The 21,417-nt window shown below is 46.0% G+C and overlaps 1 protein-coding gene across 5 annotated transcripts in view; it reads left to right on the top strand.

Annotated features, from left to right (window-relative positions):
- LOC138498503 (zinc finger protein 432-like) overlaps positions 1-21,417 on the top strand; it is a 103,889-nt gene that overhangs the window by 75,032 nt on the left and 7,440 nt on the right. The window contains exon 3 of one of the 5 annotated variants that reach the window (XM_069622267.1): positions 4,267-4,394. The exons of the other annotated variants lie outside the window; for them this stretch is intronic. The gene's annotated coding sequence lies outside the window, so the exon portion shown is untranslated. The remainder of the gene's footprint in view (positions 1-4,266; positions 4,395-21,417) is intronic. 5 annotated transcript variants of the gene reach the window in all.

Below are 21,417 nucleotides of genomic sequence, written 5' to 3' on the forward strand. Positions count from 1 at the left end.
TTAGGCCACAGTAACCTGACGTATGTGTTATATGGTACCACCTGCGGGGGTTTTCAGAAATAATCTCTTGCTCATACCCACACTCGCCTCACTGTAAAATCTTGATGTAGTAAATTACATGAAAGTGGGCAGCGTAAACCGTAATAATGAAAAAAAATCAGGGTGGGAGATCAAAACAGCAAGATTTTGTATTAATTTATTTAATCTCAAAAGAATAGCATACTGGTAAGTATTTACTTTTTTTCACAAAAAGACAGCGAACAGACAGGTTTTGCACTTTATCAATGGGGGTACTTCTGAGTACCAATCTCTTCAATATTGAGGTTATTTTCCTCGTATTAGTGCACATTCTCTAGCGAACAAATGGACATTTCAATATAAACGTGAGTAGGTGCTGCCCAGGACTACTAGTGGTCCATGGGGTTTGAAAAACATAACACACAACAATATGTACAAACAGAAAAATGAGACAAGGCGTGTCACAGATCGACACTGTAGTGTTTCGGCCAACTGTATCGGTTGATTCAGGATAGGGGTGAAGGGTGACTCTGTCCGTATGGTATCTGTCAGAGTATAATAAAGATGTGAAAAGGCTGTTATGATCTCTGTGATGTGTAATTTATACTTTTTAATACTTGTTAGTGGCTGGTTGGTGCCGAACAAATACACTAGATCGTGTATTCATGTAGAGCTCACCGTCAAGCAAAGGTGCAGCGGTAGAGCTTCTACAAATGGTCCCTCAGTGTTTCATGGTGGAGACTGGTGTAGCGGTGTACTGAATACACTGCTTTAGAGAAACGAGAGTGTAAGAATCACTCTGGAAATCCTGGGCACAATAAGTTGGCCAGGATGTGGCAGCGCCTGTGAGTGGCAAGCAGAATCCCCAGGTCTGAGAGAGAAAGGATTGAAAAATAACATGTACTCCGTCAATTTAAAATAAATGAAACATGTCAAAACAAGGGTGATACTGAGTGTTGGAGCATGCGTGATGACAGGGAAATACAATGTGCCGGGAGGCATGCCTCAAGTAATAAACTGCGTGTAGTTATCACATAGGAGTGGGTGAGCCATCAGGCGGTGGGATTGGGGCACAGTACCGGGTTATTTGTGCGCAGCGTATATGTGCAGTGCATGCGTTCATGTCTGTGCCCGTGATGTAGTGGGGACGTGGACGTTAAAAACAACTTTTCAAGCGTCTGACACTCACTAGGTGATACCTACGAGATTGAACGTGCATGGCATTTGGAGGCCATGCTCAATGGGGTGTATGCAGCAGATGGATCGTGCATAAATCCGTGTCCATACCCGTGGGGTAATAAGGGCGTGAAGGGACCTCTGTGATTAAACTTACTTGTAAGATCCGTGAGCGTCTGACTCTCACTGCATATGCAGCAGTGTGTACTGAGAGTTGCCCTGGAGATAAGTCCCGATGCTGTATGGTATGCCCCGCCCCCAGGCCGACGCCGCCAATAGTGGTGGGCCAATGGGGACAGGGGTGTGCGCGTGACGTGGCGCACAGCTCAAGAGAAAGTGAAAGTGAGTCTGATTGGCTAAAGGTACATGCAGCTTGGCCAATAATCAATGGACTCAAGATGGGGATTGTCCCGACTTAATTATGTTGGAAAAATGTGGTCGCAAGGTGCACGAAAAACGGCGCCTAATGCCTGAAGCATGATGGGAATTGTAGTCTTGCACGAGCAAGCGTCCATGTCAGGATTTGTGCAAAAAGTCTGTTATTAGAGCCGCTGGGAGGCAGCAGATGAATGCCCACACCTGAGCTCTGTTTCTATGTGAGGCTATGTGTATAACTCTCGGTACTGGAAAAGGTGGCATGATTTGCAAGATACAATAAATGACTGGTAAGAACAGTTCGATGATGTACTGAATGCAACTGCGGAAAATGTATCTATTATGTTGCACAACTGAGTTAAAAATGTAACAGCAATGATCATATCCATGTGCATAACATCCAACGGAATTGGACCCAAGCAACATTTGATCCATGAGAAGTAATGACGTAGTCTAAGTCGAATGTGTAAGGCACCAGATGCGTTTTACAGAGAGAACTTTTTCAGACATTGTGTTGGATGCTATTGTTTGTGGAATACAATATAGTACTGTTTCATAATTTCATGCAGGTGCAATGGGTGGCTGGTTTTGACAATTCGATTAGGTACTAGATACAAGTTTCATCAAAGAGGTGTGTCTGTACACAACTAAATTAATTGTGTGGTATCAATGATAAAATCCATGTGCAATAAATCCAACAAAATAAGACCCACGCAGCATTTGTTCTGTGAAACGTAATTACGTGGTCTGTCACAGATCTCGAGCACCAGATGCATTTTTACAAACAAAAACAATACGGTCGCATAATTTCATACAGGTATATACATGGCATGGTACTGATTTGTGTACATCAAAGAAAGATGTGTTCCAGGTTTTCAGTAGAATAGACTATGGGCTACAAAGGCGATATGTTTGGGCAAGGTCATGACCTATGACTGAAGCTACAAAAGTCTATGCTGCTGTGTACTTGCTAATGTAAAATGATGGTGGGGCGTTGGTAAAGGTGAGAAATGCCCGTGTGGTATGGTACCTGGCAAACAATCTCATGTGCCAGGTGTGCTGGGTTAATTCCAAAAGTGCTTCCATTCGACTGTGATATTCAGTCCATTTTTCGCACTGTCTAATCTATGTACCCATTTTTGTTCCAATTTTGTTAGGGATAGATTGATATCTCCACCTCGTTTTTGTGGGGTCAGTTGCTGTACAATTGCCCATGTAAATTGCTCATTGGTGTGTCCTTTCTTGGTGAAGGGTTTCACAAGTGGTTTATCAGCCACCGTATTTTTGATGCATGATTTGTGTTCATTAATCCGTTGTTTGATGGGCCTGATTGTTTTGCCGATGTAGATTAGGTCACACGGACAACTGATGACCTAGATGACGAATTTGCTTTCGCAGTTGGTGTGATTTGTTTAGAGTCCAGTAAAAATCCTTATAGGTGAATGTTGTGCTGGATTTTGTGTATCTACAGGCCACACATCGACCGCAGCTGAAGTGTCCAACCACAGGTGGTTAATCCCATAATGGTTGCATTTCTTTTTCCGGTTTGAAGGTGTGTATCAGTGTGCCTCGTAGGTTTTTGTTCTTTTTGAACGCAAAAAGTTTTTTTTTTTTTTGCCAGGGTCCCCTCATTTTTGATGAGATACCAATGTTTATTGATGGAGGCTTTGGTGAGATTACTAATGGGATTGAAGGTGGTGACACAGACTGTCCTGTCGATGGGATTTTTAACATTGGGCGTAACACAGATGGTGCGGTCTGTGTTTGCTGTTCTCATTTTAGCCATTCTTATCGATTTTTCTTGGGTACCCTCTCTCTGTGAGACGTATTTGTAGCTGTTTGGCATGGTACTCAAATCTCTCTTTTTCGGTGCAGTTTCTGCGTACGCGAAGGAATTGGCCGTACGACAAGTTGTATTTAAGTCCTTCTGGATGGTAGCTTGTAAAATGCAGGAGGCTGTTCCTGTCTGTAGTTTTCCTGAAAAGTTCGGTCTTGAGGTTGTTTCCAGAGCGATATGTGTGTAGGTCCAAGAAATTGATTGTCTGAAAGTCCCATTCCAGGGTACATTTTTATATGTTGGTTCCGTAGATTGAGCCATTGATGGAAGGCTACAAGTTGTTCCTCGCTGCCTTGCCAGATGAGGAGGGCATCATCTATACCATACAGCATCGGGGCTTATCTCCAGGGCAACTTTCAGTACACACTGCCGCATACGCAAAATATATACTGAAGTAGTATTGAGCCGCCTGGATTAGTGATGATCTTATTGGTCACCATCAGTCAGGTTTCTGCAGTACCCTAAGCACTGTGGATCAAAGCTTGAGGTTACGCTTAATATGTGACAAGTATGCTGTATTAAGGAACATCAATGTGTATTCCATCTTTGTAGTCCTTCGTACAGCTTTTGATACTGTGCCAAGGAGCAGCCTGGGGAAGTTTTACGTAGTTTAGACAGCCCATCGCATTTGCTTGCGGCCTTTCAGATACTTTATTCAGGTAACGCGGCTATGGTGTGCTGGGGCACTGATGGGAGCACACCGCAACCCTCTTGCATTGAGAAGGGAGTCCGCCAGGGTTGTGTGCTGGGTCACAAGCTCTTGTGCATTCTCATCAATGTGATTAATGCTTATTTGGTGTCTGCATGTAATGATGCCCCAAAACTGACTGCTGATAACAGTCCTTCTCTCTCTTAAACAGATGGGCGCCAAGAAACAATTTGAGCTATTCAGGGATTTCCGTGGGGGAAATGGCCTAGCCATCAATGCCGCACAAACTAGGAGCATGGTCTTCAGTGTTGGGGAAAAGAAGAAACCGAGACCCCTAAGGTTAGTACTGGGAGAGGGTTGCATAGATCGGGTTGACCACTATGATTATCTCGGCTTGAAGGTGGCGTTGTCCTGCTGTTGGGATCTGCACATGGCCACGGCGAGGGGCTCATTGCCTACATACAGTGGGGTCCTCTAGAGCTTCTCGAGCAACTTTGGCAATGTTGCTGTCCTACAAAGCCAAAGCAAGGCAGGCACGATCTATGGAGCGGAGCAGTGGTGGCAGACAAACTGTTCACTACTAACTACAATTGAAAATAAATATCTGACGAACATGCTGGGTTTCCATTTGGCTACCCCGAATATACCGGTTTGGTTTGAAACAGGGATCCAAAGTCTACATGCCGACAGCAGCCAATTTATTACTGAGTTTGCTTGTGGTCAAATGAACTGTTAGTTAAGTATAGGGAGGCCGTGAAAGATGTTTTGACGCAGGCTGGGGTTGCGGCTCTGCCGTGGGTCGTACATATTAAGGTAGAAATGAGAGTACCGGGCTTGAGGGAGCTTTGGTGCATTCCCTCAGCTATGACTGGTGCAGTCCAGAGAGGTGAAATCAGCGATGTGGAGGAATTTTGAATGCAACTTTGTTGCTGAAGCCGAAGGTTCAACTGCTTTGCTGCGCTACTGTAATATGAAGCAGAATATGGGTTATGCGGGCCTTGCTGTGCTACTGTAATATGAAGCAGAATATGGGTTATGCAGGCCTTGCTGCGCTACTGTAATATGAAGCAGAATATGGGTTAATCAGGCCTTGCTGCGCTACTGTAATATGAAGCAGAATATGGGTTATGCAGGCCTTTCTGCGCTACTGTAATATGAAGCACAATATGGGTTATGCGGGCCTTTCTGCGCTACTGTAATATAAAGCAGAATATGGGTTATGCAGGCCTTGCTGCGCTACTGTAATATGAAGCAGAATATGGGTTATGCAGGCCTTTCTGCGCTACTGTAATATGAAGCACAATATGGGTTATGCAGGCCTTTCTGCGCTACTGTAATATGAAGCAGAATATGGGTTATGCAGGCCTTGCTGCGCTACTGTAATATGGAGCAGAATATGGGTTATGCGGGCCTTGCTCCGCTACTGTAATATGGAGCAGAATATGGGTTATGCGGTCTTGCTCCGCTACTGTAATATGAAGCACAATATGGGTTATGAAGTGTATTTGGGTTTTGTAAACGCCAAATATGAAAGATCATTGTATGCTACATTTCTAATGGGGCCTCAACCAATCACTAGCCTCTAATAAGTGGGACCATTCTGTTTTTTCGACTTGAAACCCCCCACCCCCTCCCCCCCTTGTGTGTTTGCATTTGTGATTTCTGCTCTGATTCTAGCGATGTGCCTGTAGTTTTCTCAACAAGTAAATATCTTGTGTGGGCATTGAGACTGAGAAGGAAAAGACCATGTTGATTATATCTGGGGAAAATTTACTGTACTAATGATCACCATTGCCAGAGGTGTTTTCCTCTGTGTGTTTTTGATCTGCACTATTGGCGGTTTCATGCCTTGGTATGAATGGGTATGCATACATCTAAAGAGTACTTCTTGAATTTTTGACATGATTCACTACATTTTATATTCACTATATGTCCGCCATCAAACACTCCACTGACATCTGCCTCCTTCTTGAAGACATTGACCTCGACATTCTCACACTTACTGAAACATGGTTCAATGCCAGCTTGGTCACTGCTTTTGACTCTTCTCCCTGATGGCTACGAGATCATTTCCAAGCCATGACGTACCCGTGCTGGCGGTGGGGTTGCCCCTTATCCCTGAGTGGGTTCCTTCCTCCCTCCTACCCACTCAGCTCTACTCTTCCTTTGAAAGCTTGGTTTGCAAGTCATCTTTCCCCCCTCCTCTATGACCATTTCCACGGTCTACGGGCCCCCTGGTGCTACCACCCTGTGCCTCCTCTGAATGGGCTGATTTCTGCTACTCTCTCCTCTAAGCTCCATTCTTCAGCAACTTCAACATCCACTTGTACTCTGCTTTCACAGTGTCCACTCTCTTCCTTGACCTCTTCACCTCGCTCTCCCTCTTTATTTTCCCTTCGGGTCCAAACCACACAGCAGGACACTCATCCACTCTGATCTTTCCCGCACCACTGATCGCACCTCTTTCCTTGTCAGACCACTCTCTCCTCCCTTCTTACCTGGGTCCCCTCGGCCCTTTAACCGCACCTCCTCCAGCCCAGCCAATATCATTCACAAACATCTGTCCGTTTAAACAATTGTCAGGTGCTGTCTTCACATCCAACTTCATCCCCCTCTGCCCCCACCCAGACTCTACCTCTGACTCTGCTCTCAGCATCCTCCATCTGGCCATTACTAACACTCTGGACATTCTTGCCCCAGTCATGAGGATCCGCCTGAAACCTGCTTCCCAAGCGCAATACCTGGTATGACTCCGAACTTGCAGCCCTGAAACGTAAGTGCAGAGCTGCGGAACTGAAGTGGCAAACTTCGGGGGTTCACCCTCTGACAAACTGTCTTGTCGCCTGCTCCAAAGACGATAAAGATTACCTGTGCCAAGAAAAGGACCCACATCCAGGCATGGGTATCTGGTGCATCCAACAACACGGCTGAACTCTTTAAAATCTGCAGGGAACTAGCCAAGCCTTCTGCAGTCTCCTCCTTCTCTCTTTCGTCCCAAGGACCTCTGCAATGCACTGGTCACACACTTCACCACTAAAACTCTGGACATCCTGAGCACCCTTGCTACCCTCTCCTCCAGCCTCTCTCACTCTTGCTACTGGTAATTTCCCCTTCTCCCTTGTGCACCCACTCCTGAAAACAAACTTCAGCAGATCCCTACCTGTCCAGCCAACTACCACCCATTTCTGTCACCCCTTGCTTGGGAAACTCCTTGAGAAGCTGGCCTTTCCCTAACTTACCTCACATACTCAACTTGTTGGCGGTCTCCACAACCATCAATCTGGATTCCGAGCATCCAGAAACTGCTCTTCTTAACACCTGTGAAGAGCTGCTCCCATCTCTGGATACTCTCTCCTCTGCCTTTGACACAGTCGACCACTCCATCCTCATAAAACTGCTCCATGAAACCCTTCATATCTTGGAGCAGGCACTGGACTGGCTGACCTCCTTCCTAACTGATTGTTCGTCCAAGTTAATCTGGGCACCTGCTCTTCACCTATCTCCACCTGTGGTGTCCCCCAGGGCTCCAGTCTCTCCCCCCCATGGCTTTTTTTTAGCATTTAACTTTCTCAGCTGGCACTCCGCATTGCCTCCTTCTCCCCCAGATTCCAGTATTACACCGATGGCGCACAATTCTTTTTCCAACTTCCTGCTGACCCTCTTGCAGACTGCCTATCTGCCACCCAGTCCTGGTGCACTTCCAACAATCTCTGCCTCAATGACAGCAAGACTGGCCATCCTTTATGGGCTCTCCCCCTTCTTCCTCTGAAGCCGCAAACCTTGGAGTTCTCTTTAACTCCTCTTTCCTTTCTCCCGCACATTCAGGACATTGCGAAGAAGTTCAACTTTCAACTCGTCCTTCTCAAAGGAATTCTCCCATTTCTCACTTTCCCACAAAAGCTCAATGTTACCAAAGCTCTGGTTCTCTCTAGGCTAGACTACTGCAACAGCCTTCTCTTGAATCTACCCTCATCCTCTCTATGACCCCTGCAGCTAATCCAGAATAGGGCAGCAAGGTTTATCCTTGACCTCAAGCCCAGGGACCGCATTGCTCCTTCCCTAAAAACTTCACTGGCTAGGAGTTGCTGCAAAGATCAAGTCCAAATCCCTCTGTATCATCCAATACGGATGTCTGGGGCCACGCTATCTACAACTTGCTCTTACTAAATTCTCACCCTCTAGACCTCTACATTCCTCTGGTACTAACTATCTGCGTGTCACGCGTTTAGCTAAACGGAGGGCCGCAGGCAAATCTCTTTCCTCAGTTGGCTCCCTCTTATTTAATAGCCCCCCCTTCTTCTTGAGCCGGATCTCCTCAAATTCCGGAAGCTCCTCAAGACTTTCCTTTTCACCTCGTCCATCCCTTCTTCCCTCCTCTGCTAATATCAGTCGCTGTGATTGGTGTTCGGGGCCCTGGCCTTCCACACCCAATCGCCTCCGCCACTGCCTGCGCGCTGCACATGCCTTGACACTTAACCGCCTTTGCCACTGTAGGCTTGCACTTTTACACCTGCTGCTCATTCACAGGCACTTCAGCACTTACCCCCCTCCCCCACTCTACCCCTCTCCTCTCTGCACTTGCACGCTCTGAATGCTCACAAGGCCTAGTAGGTTTGTCTTTATCTTCCAGTGTATTGTTTTCTATCCCATGTTACCTCCCTGGTGCCGTGTGGGCGGTTAGAAACACAATTTACTTGTTGTACAAGCACCTAACAAATGCACAATGAATACAAAATAAACCAATGCTCTGCAATAGGGTTTAATATTTATGAATGTTGAAATGCATTGTATTTTTATTATATTCTTTTTACAATTTGTATTGTATGTGCTTTTATGACATTGCATGTCAAAATAAAGCTTTTATGGTGATGATTGATTAAATCTCCTATATTTGCTTTTATTCAACCTGATCACCTTGATCTCTGTGTACTTTATAGGAGTATTGCGCTTAATGCCCCGATTGGCCTTTCCCATCTCCCTCTTTGCGTCTCTGACTTCCTTATGAAAGTAGTACTGAGTAGTGACTTTGGATGATATTATAAAGCTACCCTTTTGTATTGCTGCCACTGTTTCTCTTAACCGATCTTCTGTCACGTCCACCGATAGGCTGCCAAACTGATCCCCAGTCAGTGGTGCTAAGATTGCTGACAAGATTGTGTACTTTCTGCAAGTTTCTGTGCGACCAGCTAATCCTATTTCCACCACAATGTATGTCGAGGTCCCTGTTAGGACTGATTTTCTATACTCTGGCCTGGTTGATGAATGTATAGAATGCCAACCTATATTGTGACAGACAACTCTGGGGAGCTGTAGCCAAACCAGTTCAGGTAGCACATGCTAAGTTATTCCAAGGTGGTGAGCTTGTAAACGGTCCACAAGGAGTTCACACAATGGGAATCACAAATACACTTAGGCAGGATGTATAAAAATACAATTATTTATTGGCCAAAACACACTATAGAAAAATGACTACTAGCAAAATAGATGCATATATACATTGACTTATCAGAGGGCATAATATGCATAACCCCTGCAAAGGAAAGGTAAGGTTATATTTATGAACTCAAGGTCCACAGAGAATGTTCCTCAACTAAAAATGGCCAGCCCTAAATTGTCTGGGGTCTTTTGCCCAATAGTTCAGGTCAAGTTCCACAGCATCTTTGAGGCAGGAGAAAATGCAGATAGGGTCTCTGGGGTCCAGTGAAGGTTTCTAATTGTCAGAGTACAAGTTAAACTAGCTAACAGAAGTAGCCCCAACTTTCAGAAGTCTTGCGCAAGCAATGGCAACGCCAATAGTGTTAGAAAAAAGGTTTATTATAAGTTCATAGTCTTATAAAGGGAGTATAGGGGTAGGTAAGAAGCTCTGTAACTTACCCTCGTACTCCCGATTCTTCCCCAGACTTGGCAGGGCAAAGGAAGAGGGCCTGAGGTTGCTTTTCCCACCGAAGTCGCAGTCCTCGATTCGCAGGGGTTGCAGGTTCTAGCTGATCTCTGGTTGGTGTCTTTCACTGTTGCAAGGACTCTTGAATGAAGAATGTATTTAAACGCAATGTGGGACCCCTCTCAGGACTGGACTCGAGTCAGGTAAGTGATTTCGGACGGTGGTCAGCACAGCGACACAAAGGGACTCCCCTTGATGCTAGAACGCCAAGATTACGCAAAGGCGGGTCTTGTAGGGCCAGCTGATGATCCCCCAAAGTTCCAAGTCGAGAAACAGAACAGTGACAGCGGGAGCACAGTAGCCCAAACTCTGGTCAGCTACATGATGGTTCAGGGGCACCTCCGGAGACTTTTCTCTGCAGGGCACTGAGCAGACATCATGAATGGATGTTCCCTCCACTCCCAGGATCGCAGCTCCTTCGCAGGACTGCTGAAGATCTTCAGCATGACAGCGCTCCTCCGGGACAGCAGCATAAGTTGGTAGACAGGCCTCCTTCCGACGGGTCTCCGGTTTCTTCGCAGGTCTCAGTTGGATAGAAGTCTTGCCTCCTTCAGGTTTCTCCGGGATCTCTGTAGAGTTGATGCAGGAGTTTCATTCTTATCCTAAAAGCCAGGTAAGAGCAGCTGCCCTCACTAGCCAAAGACGGAAGTAGCCCACACACCCTTCCAGTGGTCCAATCAGGACCACTGGCTGCAACACTCATACATATGACTCGGACACAGTGAAACCAGTTTGTGGATTGGGGCCATACAGTCCTACAGTCCCAGCCCACGTCCTGCCAGCAAACCAGTAGCCCGCCAAAAGCTTCTGCTTCCCGGGCACTGGAAGTGCTTAGGATTTCCCTGGCCTCACAGACCAGGAAGAAGGCTAAAGAACTAGATGGCCAAAGGACAAGCGAAAAACCATGTGGCACGGCCATGTTTGTACACAGCCACAGTTAGTAGCCAAACGTGGTAAGGCTAAAACGAAAAGTCCAACAAAGTGGGGAAAAAGTCACTGCTGCCACCATTCCTTTTAGCACACCTAGAGTAACCAAAAATCCTCTGTTAGTTTAGGGCAAAACCAAAAAGTGTACCCCATTGCACTGCAGTGTAATCTGAATTGTACAAAAGTTAACCACAAGTGATAAAGTAACCAAAAGTAGTAACACTGTAACACGACTATGGGAAACGATGGGCCTCATTACGAGGAAGGAGGTAACCACGCCGCTTTTTGCGGCATCGTCTACCTCCATTCCGGGTACCGGGTCCAGGTTCCCTGAATGGGGAAGTACTGGGCCATTCCACCCTTGGAGGGCCTGGTATTTCCCCAGTCAGGGAACCCGGACCTGGTACATCCCCACCCCCCCACTCCCATTTGAGCCCCCAAAGGGCTCAATGGGAATGGGGATCATGCTAACAACGGGGCCGTTAATGACAGGCCCATTGTTAGCATGCTGGGCGGCGTCCTTAGCGGGTTCCATGAGCAGTCCTCGTAATAGGGCGGTAAGGGGTTAACGGCTCCGGCACCTACACCGGCGCCGCTAACCCCTTACCGCCCTCCTCCTAATGAGGCACAACGTTTTCCAGTACCAACAGCCTGAAGGACATGCCTGTTTCCCAATGACATATGAGCGAAAGCCAGTGCAGTAAAGCTTAAGGCTTCACTGCACTGCAAAAAGAGTAAGTGAGCATCAAAAATAAAGCAAAAGGTTTGGGGGTTCCATAAAGATGTAAGGAAAGGTACAGTACAGAGAAATATTTCCCAACAGTCTCCAACCATCTCCTGTTTGCTAACCTCTCCCCAATCCCTCAATAATTAGATTGAGGATACAGTGATCACTATGCTCGCTCTTGGTGATTGTTAAACCTTATACAAGAGGCAATACATTGTGGCTAACAAAGACGTAGTGGAGTGTCACAGTTTTTCCGGTCAGACTCTGTGGGCTCAGCCATTCATGGTAAACCCTCCAATCATACACATAAGCCCTCTAGCGTGGAGCCTTTGCCTGTTAAGGTACGTAGACCAGTGGCCTTTAATTTGAAGAATGTTTTGTAGTGAGTCAAGAGTCTTTAAAGCCAACAGATGAGTATATTGTTCCAGTGAAGTGTGGGAGATTAAGCGTCCTTTCCCAATCTGATCACACTAGTGCAGTGGTCTTCAAACTTTTTCATACTTACCCCCTTCCCACCCCCACTTTCAGTAAACCTATTGTTTCTGGCACCCCACCTACAAGTCCTCCCCCCCCTTCCTTTGGTGGGGCCTAAAGGATGTCCAGGGGGGCCCATGCTCTTTACAATGTAAGCAGATGTTCCACTGCTTATATTTTCCATTAAAAGCAATCACCTTAATCCTTTAAAAAAGGCTAGAACTACACCAATCATGATAGGGCAAGGAAGAGGTAGGGTGACTACCTTCCGCCCCTGAATCCCTGTTATGGGTGTGTGCGCAGTATAATTAATATGCAAGCTTGTCCCCCTTATTCCAATTAAGCTAAGAACCACCACTAGGGTTTCTAAATTCACTGGGATCCCTTAATTCGGTTGCAGAGGGTCCAGGTGTCGTGGATGCAGTGGTCACTTTCAGTCCCTGGATTGTGTCCCGCTAAGTGGCGGTTCCTAGGACTGATTAACAACACGAATGGGAGGGGATTGTCGGACATGGGGATGGTACACGTCCGCTTTCTCTCTGCCTCACCTTTGCTGATGTCCCAACTGCTGCGCATACTGGCTACCTGGCCACCCACTGATATTACGGGTTCAGGCTCCTGCATGATCAGTGGCTCCTGCATGATCAGTTGCCTGTGCACTACCTCCGGGCTACCCAGCCACTTAAGGGACTGTATCTGCAACCCTACAGTCTCTTGACCACCTGCACATATGGGCCACTTTCTGGCAGCACTTACTAGTTACTTGCACTCTTCTTCCCTCGCCCCCCGCCCCCCTTCGCACTTCTCCTGCTCCCTTCCCCCTGCACTTGCACGTTCTGAATGACACTAGGCCTAGTAAGATTGTTGTTTTGTCCTCCCTGCCTTGGCTTTTCGTGCCTAGAAACACTTGTGTACAGGTGCGTTATAAATGACTTATCATATTAGAAAAGGCTGCTCTGCTAATCAATTATTTAAAACTAATTTATACTTTGCGGTTAGGAAAGAGGGTTATTATCAGATGAGAGAATCTTGTCTCAGTCCTGAGGACAAAATAGTAAAAAGAAGCCAGTAAACAAGAGAAGTGAAAAGAATATATAAAAGGGCATTGCCCAAACCAGTTGGGGGAACACACAGAGAATGGAAACGAGTCCCCCTAGGAGGAACAGGATAAAAGAGGAGGGAGTTTTAGACCGTCAATTCATAACTAGGAAAGCCTGATAAGGGGTCAAGATACCCCTCTTAGGCAGAAACCTGTGCAGTTCCCTTGGGGGCCACTGCAAAATATTTAAGACTACAGGTGGTTGGCAGTAAACCCAATTGGTAGCAGTCTGTACTACCCAGATTGACCTGGTAGCTGTGGCTGAGCAGCCAGACTTCTCTCAAGATGAGTTAGGCAGTATACAGAGCATACACAATAGGGCGAATGAACACAATAGTACAAGCAAACACTGACCAGAGCTTGGTGTAAAAGAGATATAATTATTTATTTAAGTCACATCTAGTAAAACACACTGGCACTAATATCAAGCAGTTCAAAAACAAAGTCACTAAAGAATATACACTCCCTTAAACGGTCATTAGACCAGTCTTAAGAAAAGCACCACTTATTTTCAGACAGCGGTGAGCGCTTAACGCAGATGGCACCCTAATACTTCAGTTTTAAAAGGGAGAGAAAGGCAAAGCATAGAATGAAACAAGTCCCAACACTTTCAGGCGAACACAGTACGAGGAAAAGGCAGGATTAAACCGTGAAGTTAAAGTTCAAAAGCAGGACCCACTTTAGGAGGGTCAGTGTGAAATGTGTCCAAGATCATACGGTTAATAAGTGCAAAAAAGTCTCGAGAGGTTCAGAAAGGAGTTGGACCAAAGAAAGGGGACCAGTTGGATGGTCAAGCGGCCAGCACAGTCCAGAAGGTTAAGGATTTACTGACACATTGTAGCAATCTATAGCAAGGGCGGCCTGGCGGACACGGTACCTTAAAATGGTGAGAACGCTCCAGCGGTGGTAGTTGTTCCTGGCAGTGGATGCAAGTCGGGGCTTCGTCTGGGGGGAGAGAGGATCTCGACGTGGAGGAGAGCCGGAGTCTGTTGCACTGCCAGTGAAGAAACCAGCCGCAGAGTTCCCAAGCAAAAAGGACCGGTCCTGCAATTCGCAGGTCAGAGGTAAGTGGCTATCCAGTTGCCGGGGTGCGGAGCACAGGCAATTCGACCACTCGACGTCCTGGGTTGCGAAAAAGGAGTGGAAACTGGTTGTGCCCACCAGTCAAGGGAAGAAGACTCTCCAGCAGGGAGATCTCCTCTGTCGTTGGGAAGTGGTGAGTCTGTTCAGCAGGGCTCCACCGGTGGTGTCTTCGTTGCAGGTCGGCTCAGCTTCTCCCTTCTTCGGATTTTCAGGTCCTGTGGCGACTTCTGAAGTTCCAGTCCCCAAAGCCCTGCTTTTATGCAGCATACCCCCATTCACGCAGCCTAGCTGTCAATCAAACATGCTAAGTGGTGAGCCGGGCAGCTCACCACTTGGGCCAATCACACAAGAGTGCGACTTGAGTTGCCGAGGCTACTCAGTCCAGGGTGCCTAAACCCCTTCCCACACCCCCTGTGGTACCCAGATAGAGTGGCACCACTTTGGAGGGCTTCTGTGGAGAAGCCCGCCAAAAGTGGAACACAGAGCTCAACCTTGGTTTCAGGATTACAGCGGCGAACACTATCGCCATTTTAGAATCGAGTTCTGGCAAAAAATACCAACCGGTGAATTAATAATTAAATAAACCGGCGGTATGTTCGAGGCTGTATTAATTATATATTAAAAAGTGGTAGCCTCGAACAATGGGAAAATCCCATAGGAATATATTTGCGGTCGAATATAAAAAGTAGTATCCACTGCCACCAGCCAAAACTCTCTCAGTGGGACGGGACAGTACCCCCTCGAACAACAGATGCAGGGGCAATCAAATTGCCCCTACCAGTACGTCCACTATAAGATGGTTTGTACTGGTTATGTTAATAATTTGGGTCTAGTAAAGCCAATGGTGACTTTACATGCCCTGGGAGACAGTAGTCAGTCCCAGGGTATGGAGTCTGTTTGGGGGTCGCTACGACACCCCTGTGTTACTGCACGGAAGGTGCTGTGTAACACATATCACAAAAACACATGAGACCCTATGGAGTAAAAGACCCCATAGCCCATAAAACACATACAAAGTCAAAGGAATACCTCAAATCATGTCCAAGAGTGGGAAGAAAAGAGTCTCACTCTTGGCAGGAGAAAAAAAAAACTCCAGAAATCCAGCAAAGCTGCTGGGGGACTTAATAGGTTAGGAAATTCAGCCTAAACAGAGAATTCTCCCTAACAACCTCAACTCGCGAAAGCCTGATATTAGAGACTGGGAAGTGTCTACAAGGGACGACAAGAATGTGAGGAACCACTGCCAGAGAAAACATTCTAAATATAGGACCACAGAAAGCACAAAAACTAAGAACTGATCTCAGAGACGATTCAAGGAGACTATGTCAAGAAATATCTGTACCACAGAGAAAAGGTATAAATAAAGAGACCATCTGAAGAGAAGACCAGGCAAATATAAGAAACTCTCCTGGCCTATTTAAATTCATTGGATATAGTGGCAGGGGCAGATAGTTTGGAAGGAGGACACGTTTACTTTGGACTTCGGACAGCTGACTAGCACGTTCCTTTAGATGGGTAGAGTGTTCCCTCTAGCAATAGGGAAAGATATTTATTAATGTCCTCCGTGTGTCCGACTCCTTCTTCCGACCCACCACACAACTCAGTAGTTATGGTTATGCTGGGTACCATATTTCACTATGTAGTGCCAATTAACCTTAAGTATAGCGCTAGCAACTCTGTAACATAACCGGTGTATTTATAAAGCTCACGTTCACCCCCGTATGGGCATCTTGGCGCTAATAGCAGTTGTTTATTGTTACCCAACTTAATGGTACTCCTATCGACCTCGGAAGGAAGAAGGGCTGAGGGAACCTGCCAGGATTCGAACCTGTGACCATGAGGTCAAACGAAGGCCCCTGTAGTGGATGCATTAATCCACTGAGCCACAGACCTGGCTGTTCTGGTTACGTCGGGGTATCATATTTCCCTATGTAGTTTCATCTAACTGTAAGGATAGCGGTAGCAAATCAGTAGCTCTGGATATTGTTTATTTGTAATGCGCCTATACACAAGTGTCTCGAGGTGCAACAAGGTTGGGGGGTGGGGTGGAAAAGTGATCTTACTAGGCCATGTGACATTGAGATCATGCAAGTGCAGTAACCAGAAGTGCAGGAGGAGGGGCAAAGTGCTGGAACAGGGCAGTTGGGCCTGTGACGAGGACAGGTCCGGGGAAGAGAAGGGGAACAAAGCTAAGTGCAATGGAGAGGGAAGGAATGGCTCAAGGCCATCCAGTCATGTGCAGATGCAGGCGGACGCGGGGGGGGACCAGGGAGGGAGGGTGTGGTGGGTCCGGGGAGAACAAGGGCATGGGTGGACTGGACAAGGGGGAGGGGGGGCGCTAGTGCCCTGTAAGACTCTGAAGTAACCAGGGCAGAGGGGTAAAATTGGCAGGGGAGAGGAGAAAAGGGAAGGACTTGAGTCACTGTGGTAGGGGAGTAGGAGAGGGAGGGAAGAAAAGGAGGGTCTTGAGAAGCTTCCGGAACTTAAGGAGATCCAGCTCATGAGGCCATTCCAGCGTAAGCCACCTGTGGAGGAGAGCTCTTTCCCCTTACTCTCTGCTTGGAGAAACATCTGATCTGCGGATAGTTGGAGCTCAGTGACTGAAGGGCTCTAGCAGGTAGGTATTTCGAGAGAGTGTTGGATGTAGTGGGGTCACAGGCCCCAGAAAGCCTCGTGGAACATGCAGGGTTCCATGTGATATTTTCGCGGCAAAAATATCGCAATGCTAAAATATCGCCGCATTTTTGCCGTGAAAATAACACATGGACCCTGCGGGGGGCACCCCCGCAACCCCCGCTGGCGATATTTTCACCACCAAAAATATCGCCTATGGCCTTTCCCGACGACCATATGTACGGCGATATTTTTGGTGGCGAAAATGTTACCTGATACCACATGCAGAGGGTCTTGAATTTAATCCTTGCAGCAACTGGGAGCCAGTGGAAGTGCTTCGGTTCGCGCGAGAAAAAATGTCTTATTCCTGACCCCTCAAGGCCATCCCTTTTCTCGCATCGTCCCCCGCCTCTCAGCAATGGCGACCATGACTAGTTAAGGGTGAGAGGCGTCCAAACGTGGGAAGGAGTGTCAAGGCTCCAGCAAGGAAAACTCGTGCCAAATTGTGCAATACCTGATAATGATTTGAGTGCCTTCCATTTGAATTGACCGCCTGTTGTCTTTAACTTTCCATTGGATACCAATACCTGTAAAAAGAATTGTACTCCCCAAAAGCTGTTGGCTTTTCTGTACTTCTCCCGATGCGGTTGGAACACCAAGAAGGTCACCTTGCCCTTTTATAGCACGCCCTCCGTCGCGTCTCGTGCAACGATCATCTTTGACTATTCAATAGTTGTACAACTGAAGAAAACCTTAAAGGTTTAGCACCTCATTAGCAAACTATGCATACCACTTTAATTATTGACTAGCTCTCTCCTCTAAGAAAAATAACTTCTCTTTCTTTACCTATATTGAACAATCATTTTGTGAAAACCGACCATCTTATTTCCCTTTTATTACTAAAGGAGGGTGACAAGATGATTGCATGTTATCTGTACACCCCTTCTTAGTTTTGGGTATTAGCTGGTGCTAGAAGCCAAATGTTTTGCCTTAGAAGATCGATAAGAGGGAGATCAGATAGGAGTGAAGGACACACAGCTTGTCTGTGTTTGGCAATTTAATGACTCAATTGACTGCCTATTGCCAGGCCAATCTCTATGGCCATTCCCACTCACTACCTACCCTTCCCCACCCAAAACACATCCTTCTGAAACCTATTTGAATTAGCTCTGTCTAGCAGCAACATCAAACGTTATGCTGTGTATGTAGGGCCTGCCATTGTTATTTTGTATCTGAGAATGGTTCAATTGCAGCTGTAAAGGAACCTTTGGTGTAATAAAGATACCATCACTGCGTGTGCCTTCAGCTGCTCGATTTTATAAGCAATATGTCTCCTCACATCTGTTCCTTGCATTGAAGTTTTATTAAAAAAGCACTGGCAAAGCCAACACTTTTGGCTTGTGTATAGGATAGACATTTGGCACACACTGACATCATATGGCCAGGTACTCGCACCATTTTCTAGCCGTTATCATCTTATTCCCAGCTACTGGTAAATGCTGAGCCCTTGTCCATACAAAAGCCATAACGAATGGTTTTGCCAATGCTTGTTTTTGTCCTGATGAAGGTCCCCTACTACAGTCCATTGATTTGCAGTGAAGTCTATTATTTCTATTTATAAGGGTATATAGCGCTTTAATCCAAAGCGCTTTACATTATTACAACAGGATTACAAAAAAGAATGAAATAGAAGCATATTTACAAACGTGAAACAAACCAATGAAACAATATGTAGAGCAATTTACCTGGGTAGTAGAAAGGTGAAGGGAGGGGTGAAGGGAAGAGAAGAGGGAGTAAAGATGGGGAATATAGATGAAGTTTCAAGGGGATAGGAGGAGACATAAGAGGGAAAGGAGAGGGTGGGAAAGGTGGGTAGGAGGGAGAATAGGGATCCAAGAGAGAAGTGAAGGAGGTCAGGGCGGGGGATGGAGAAGAGATTTCGGGCAGGCACGGATTTAATCGTGCCAAGAGATTTCCAACTGTTTATGCTAAACAGTTGGCACGATGATGCACACATGGGTTCCTGTGGTATTTGAATGATATGAAGTGTTGCGATTTTGTTTACATCGTTTTGTTGTAAAATAAAATATGTAATTTTGTAATAGAGGTTTGCTGACATATTGGGCATTATTTGATTAACCTTAAGTTTGTGTGTTTTTGAGAAAGTTAGGGTTGATCCAGCTCATCCTAGAATGATGGATTAAAGGAGGCTTTCGGGCCCTCTCTGTTAAAGAAAGACCATTGAATCATTCAGGATAAATGCAGGTGTCTTGACTTTGTGTTTTACAAGTGGTTGGTGGACCTGTGGCGTCGAGGTACTTCGATCTTTGTTCTGAGTTTACCTTTTCTAGTGCATATCAATTAAAATGGATGATTTTAACAAAACACTGAGGTAATGTGGGTGTTTAGGTTATAGGAAATGTGTATTATCTTGCGTATTTCTAACATAAACACACAACAGTAATAGATTGTGTAATAACCAGACAATTTGGGCTTAGCTAACAATTAGCCAACGGAGAAAGATTTGCTTATAACAAATGTATGGAGTCCATTTGCATAGAATACATTAATTTGAGACCAACATTAATGTGATTTGCTTCACAGATGTCACCCCACTTTGGTTCTTAGTTTCTCAAGTAACGTTGGTGCTCGCCACTTATTGTATACTATGATAGCTTTGCATATACACTGTCTTAGACTATATGCTTGCCAAAATGGCATCTCATGTGAGCCTACACAGACGCCCAAACCTTCCAACACTACCCAGCAGGGGAATGTCAGAAAGGCAAGTGGACATGGATCATCTGGTCTGGAGAGGTGTATGCCTCGTTCCTCATGCATGCAGAGTAGAAGGGCTGTGGAAGGCAACAGCACAATACAACACCTGTGAGGCCAAGGAGAGAATGAATGAGCAATCCATATCTAGGCTTTCCAGAGATCTCCCACCAACCCGTTGCTCAGGCTTCCTGCAGGTTTGCCCCTACCATGATGGGATGGTCCAATGGGCAGACGTCCTGGGAAAAGGAAGCATTGACGATCAGGCACTAGAGTACAGAGAGATGGGCATCGCTGAAGGCAGCAGCAAGGTGCTGTTTAATAGACCAAGCACTGGCGGGCAAAGTTATTCACAGTATCACAGCAGGCTGGTGCCATATTAATGATGCAGGGAGTCAAATGGTCCGGGCCATGCGCAGCCTTTACTCCTGCTAGAATTACATTGCCAACTTGTGGTAGTGTTCAGCTGTAGTTTCCTGACCGCCCAGCTGAGAGCAGTTCACCAACTTGTGAAACAATGCAAGGATCTGGGAAAACCTGTGCATTACATTTGTGGTAGAGGAAGATGATAAAGATATGTCTTGTGAATGAATCAATGGTCTTTGCTATGTTGGGAGGGGACTGGGTCAAGGGCAGGAATCTGGCTCATTCTGCTTCTTAGTAAAGAACCTGAATTATGGAGTTTTTTTATTAGTTTCCACTAAGCGAGTTCAGAAGCATGCATGTAGAGACTAGGATGGAGGGTGTTGAGGTACAGCAGGGCATTCTACTTTTTATTGCAATCGCTTATTATAGTACGTTGTGGCCAGATAAATGGATCAACATTCGGGGAGCCCAGAAATTGGATTTTAAGGGTACTCAAGATTGATATGCGCCACACAAGGATATGGTTAGGCCAAGATTGTTAAATATTGTCGGCCTTGACAGCCTAAAAAAAGGGTGTTGCTTCTGGAGGGTGGGTAAACTCGCACAGCCTAAGGTGGTGGCTACACAGATGACGCACCTGAGAACAGATTAGGGGGAGCTTGTCGTCTAAGGATTATCCACTCAAAACATGGAGCATTCCCAAAAAATGATTTAATCGTGTCATCTCAAACTGGTGTTTGTCTCCCATACTGGAACGCTCAAAGGTTCTCGCATATACTGTGGTGGTAGTGTTAATGACTCCAATCAAGCAGTCCCACTAAGTCAGTGCCTTGTCTGGGATTGCTCAAGGGAAGCCCTTAATTATATATTTTTATAGCAAGTTATACTCTGGATGATAAACCCTTGTATATCACCCCTCTCTTAGAATCCCCCTGACCCCACTGAGCCAAGAAGTAGGTTTGTTTTGCAGTTTAAAAGATTTATTGGAAAATTAAATATCTATATATCGCACTTTTAGAAATTAATATTTGATAGCACACTTGTGAATATGATGTTGATCAACAATGGGTAATGTTACAATTGGACACTGTTTCCAATCAGTGAGGAGTCAGTATAGGAAGGATAAGATGGCGGAAAAATACTTTTATGGTTCCAAGGAAAACAATGAGGGAAAAATGCAGTACATAAATAAACTGATATGGTTTCCCAAGAGATAATATGTTCACTTTTCCCCTTGTGGCGATTCACTCCCCCCTCCCCCCCCTATTCAAATTAAGGAGATGGAAGTAACACACACAGTCTTCAGGAATACAATCACAGTACAATACGAATTCAGCCCCCCCCCACCTTTAGCAAG

This window comes from Ambystoma mexicanum, chromosome 5q (genome assembly GCF_040938575.1).
Source record: "Ambystoma mexicanum isolate Mex_15411 chromosome 5q, UKY_AmexF1_1, whole genome shotgun sequence".
Lineage (NCBI taxonomy): Eukaryota > Metazoa > Chordata > Amphibia > Caudata > Ambystomatidae > Ambystoma > Ambystoma mexicanum.